Source organism: Triticum dicoccoides, chromosome 2B (genome assembly GCF_002162155.2).
Source record: "Triticum dicoccoides isolate Atlit2015 ecotype Zavitan chromosome 2B, WEW_v2.0, whole genome shotgun sequence".
Classification (NCBI taxonomy): Eukaryota; Viridiplantae; Streptophyta; class Magnoliopsida; order Poales; family Poaceae; genus Triticum; species Triticum dicoccoides.
Window position 1 is genome coordinate 60,278,703 of NC_041383.1, and position 4,847 is coordinate 60,283,549.

Here is a 4,847-nt window from a genome sequence, read left to right on the forward strand (position 1 = left end):
TTTGTTAGATTTTTTATGATTTTTGTTAGATTATGTTAGATTTTTTTTAGATTTTTTTGTAGTTCATAGATTTTTTTTGTTGGATGTGTAGTAATTTAGATGTGTAGTTCATAGAATCTTTATGATTTTTTTCTGTTCATAGAATCTTTATGATTTTTTTCTGTTGTAATTTTGTTTATAGAATTTTAATGATTTTTTTGTTCATAGTACGTATTTAGAAAAATGAAAAAAATAAGAAGAGAAAGTGTTTAATATAATTAGTTAGAAAAATACTAGTTTATTTTTAGTAAGTAATACTTTATTTTATTTATAGTAAGTGCTTCATATATAGTTGAACTAGCTAGTTGATTTAATAAACTACTTTATTTTACTATATATAGAAGTAGTTTGTTTTTAGTAAGTACTACTTTATTTATTTATAGTAAGTGTTTAGTAGTTGAACTAGCTAGTTGATTTAATTAATAAAACTACTTTATTTAACTATATATAGAAGTAGTTCCCGCATCGACGTCGGCGATGCCTATCCCGCATCCTCGTCGTCGTCGACTCGGCGGTGGAGGCTTGCTTGATCAGGGCCATGTTCGGGACTGGGCTCCGCCGGGCTAGTATTGGGAGGTGCTACCTTCCGGGGGACGTAGGTTGGTGAGGAGGCAGCCCATTGTTGACCCGATCCTTGTTTGGTGGCGGTCGCGTGGGCCAGTGATGGTGCCGAGGCTTCCGGACACCGCGGAGGTGGTACGTCACCGTGTCAGCGAGGAGGATGAGCACGTCCGTCGCTACATGGTTGCATTGGAGTGCAGGTTCGACAATACCTGGCAGGTTCTCCAAGGATCTCACTGGAGCTATGATCCTGTGATGGTTCCTTATCTTTGGGTGTCCACCGCCCGCGTCGATACCCGTCGGGCGCTACGGTTCTAGTTGTATTAGTGATGCTATATTAGTGATAATATTCGACGATGTACGGACACCAAGAGATGATGTACTTTTGCTTATAATTATTGAATGCATGCTAATTTGAATACTATGATTTGGTTTTGCTTATTTTATGATTTGGTTTTGCTTATTGATTGCTCATATTGGATAAGTTCTCCTTCATTCCCGTGTGCCAGACAATTTGATGTAATAATGCACTCGGGAATGAAAGGAGGAGCTACGTACATCACCAATAGTCAACCCGTGATTAATAATCTGTTTAATATTTGAATTATGAACATATAGGCCGGAAATGTCGTACTCGGACGATGAAACCGCCTGGGGGAGTGCGACTGGTGCCACGATGACCGAGGTATCTGCGACAGGTTCATTGAGCTGGACGAAGATCGTCACTTCAGCATTAAGCTCGAGGAGACCTTCGATGTTCATACGGTACGCAACCGACGACAATAGTTTTTTTTCGTAATTACTCATGACTTCAACTATTTTAATCATGACAATATTTTTCATCTTTTCCAATTCGACTAGCTTATCCCATGCTTTGCAAGACGCTATGTCTTGGAGAGGATGTGTTTTGAAGACCATGAAAGTTTCGAAACCAAAAAAACTTATCCTAAGTACCCATCATGGTGCGAATTAAGTAAAGTTGTACAATGCTCAGAGTGTAACCCATTTTGGTTGCAAAAATTGGGAAGCACTTTGCAAGATGTATGGTTTTGATGAGGGAATGCTTGTCACCATGGATCTTGGTGATCTTACAATCGAGCAAGAGAGACCTACGATTTTCGTCCTTATGGATACACCTCCAATTCTTCCCCCATATGAGCTTAACATAGTTATTAAGTAATTTATATTGTTTATTTCAAAATAGTTGACAACTTATTCTCCATTGACAGCTTATTTTCATACTTCAAAGAATATGCAGAAGATGGTAGACAGAACCTACTACACCGAAGGCTCCGAACTAACTTATCAGGAGAAAAATCATCTGGTCGCATTTTGTACTGATCTTGAGAATTACAATGTCTACAATTGAACTCCTCAACATTATGGTCAATACGTGCCACTAGTGCACGTGTTGAACTACGGTAACTACCATGGAGATACCCTCGTAAGATTTTTTACTATTACGACATTCGTGCATCTTTTTGCACACTTCTAAAACTAGTACATCATATCATTGCTAACTACGAAGTTATTACTATGTTTTTCAACAGATAATCCCGAATGATTGTGTGCCTCATCTGATGTATACACATGGTAGCCTTCATATTTTGAACATACAACCAGGTCTTCCTACGAATCTGAACTGTCCATACCAGGTTTCTAAAAGTAGTGGAGACATGACAATCAAAGAATGAAAAAAAAATGTATGGACAGTCGTAAGGAGCTTCTTGGAAGCAACATTCAGCGAAGGGCAAAAATTAGAGACAGGATGATCGCCATTCTTCATAATGGAGAGTCAGGGTCTATATTGTTTTATGCTATTTTACCTTAAGGGTGTTTAGGTCCTACCTGATACTGATGATCATGTGCTAAGAACAATTATGTAGGGTGATGATCGTATGACTTATTATTAATAACAAGTAGAAGTTGTATGATGATGCATGATTAGTAGGACGAGTACTTATTATTATATATGCTGATGTATGCGAGCATGCATGAGTTATTATATCAGCGGGTAAAGTGAACATATATAGCAGCGGCGTTGGTAAACCAAGGACGAAGATATAAGAGAGGACACTTCTCTCTATTAGCTAGCTAATATAACAACCTAAAAATAACCCCCAAAACCCCTAAAGCAGCCACTTTCCAAAAAAACATGGACTTTTGGTCCCGGTTGATGCCACCAACCGGGACCAAAGGCCCCCTGACTAGGCTCGACGCACAGGGCCACGTGGAGGCATATTAGTTCCGGTTCGTATTTGAACCGGGACTAATGGGTGGAGGTATTAGTAATGTCCCATTAGTCCTGGTTCATGAACCGGGACTAAAGGACCTTACGAACCGGGACTATTAGGTGTTTTTCTACTAGTGCTTGAACCGGATGGCCTTGACGTGCCGAAAGTGTCCAAGGAATTGCCAGACTTGGGCAGAGCGTGGAAGGACTAGCTAACTTCTATTATCACCGTACGTCCTAATAATCCATTGGAGGGTCAAATCGACTCGTGCCAGCTTGGTCGGCTGCGACTTCATCCAGAGCCCCGTAAAGATGAAGCTATTGTACTTGAAGGTGCGCAGGCATGGCATGTCGAGCTCTGTGCCTTGTAGACAGATGTTGCCGGAGGTGTCCACTAGGGTGAGGTCGGTGAGGCTTGGGGAGTGGAGCTTGAAGCGGTGGCTGCATGAGCCGGGCGGGCTGTAGAAATTGTGGTCTTGGATGTGCATGCTGCGGAGGCTCGGCGCGGCACGGACCAAGCCCTCGAGATCCTGCATCAGCGACGAGCACCTGTAAAGCCGCAGCGCGGTGAGGTAAGGGAAGGAGACAACGGCGCCGGCGCTGGCGCCGCCCTGTGATGGCGACTCGAGCTTGCAGAAGTCGAGGTCCAGCATGCGGAGGGTGTGTCTCGGCAGCACGGCAGGGTCCAGCTTGTATATACAGCGCGTAAGCTTCTCCTGCCCTAGCCTCATCTGGATAAGGACCTCAAACCTGACGCGAAGCTCCTCTATATGCCGCAGCGGCGGGCGCCGATGAGGTAGGTCATCAGGTCGTAGATGTCGTTGCTCGTTCCCCGCATGGCGTTGCCCAAGACATCCTCAAAGTACTCGTTCCCGCATCCCTCAACGGTCAGAGAGAGCTTCTTAATGCGGCCCCACCGGCCGGCTGCGCCGAGAAACTTACAGGCGTCGGAGAAAAGCCGGTAGTTCATCTTAATGCCAACCAGGCCGCCGCCGGCGTGGTGCGAGTGGTCTTTGCCCGGGTCGCCGTAGGACCTGGAGTCCAGGTTGAGGGAATCGGTGCCTAACCAGATCGGCGCCGTCGCCGCGAGAGGGCGGAGGTGCGGGCGGCCTCCCTCGCGGGGAGGAACGAGAGGATGGAGGAGATTAGGTCGTCAGAGAGGGAGTTATTTACCCAAAACCACCATACTTGGGGCTAGGGTAACAACTCCGTAGCACATTGAAGATAGGGCACAAAAAACCATCGAAAATGAGCCTAATGCGTAACACGGAGCACTGACACTCCAATTTGGACTTGAAAATAGCAAAACCGACATATGGGGCCCGTTTGTCGGGATGAGGTGTGCTTGTGTGGACAATATGCTGAGTTGGAAGAGGGTCCCACTTGTCATTGACTCAAGTGTTTATTATTTTTTCACCTTTTCTTTTTTGTTCTTCCTCGTTTTCTCTCTTGCATTTAGCCGAGCAGGTTGTGAGCGCTAGAACATGGACATCACAGGCGCAACCACCAGAGAGGACGTGCGCAACGACGACGCCTGACTAGGCCGTCGTGCCGGGAAACCAGGTTGTGTATGCGGTCCGCGTCCTGGAAGTGGCAGCCCGTCAGAGGTGGACGCGGATATAGCCGGTGCGGGATCTCGCTGGAGCTCGGCGTGCCACCGCTGAACCTGGTGCCTGGCCGCGGAGAGGTGCGTGGGAACCATAGTGCTCAAGCGGTGCGAACAGCAATGGTGGCCGATGGCAAGGCGTGGCCACGAGGAGGCGCGCGGGAACCATAGTGAGCATGCGTAGCATGAACACCAATGACGGTCGGCGGCAAGGCGTGGACACGAGGAGGCGCAGGAGAATTGCAGTGCGCACGCACGACATGAACAACTATGGCGGCCAGCGGCATGTTTGGGCCACGCGAGCACGCGTGGAGTGCGTCCGTGCGGCTGAGGTCAGCTATGGCCGACGATCAAGGTCAGCGCAAGAAGAGCTGCTGCCGAATCTCGCGGGAGTGGTGCTGGGCGCAT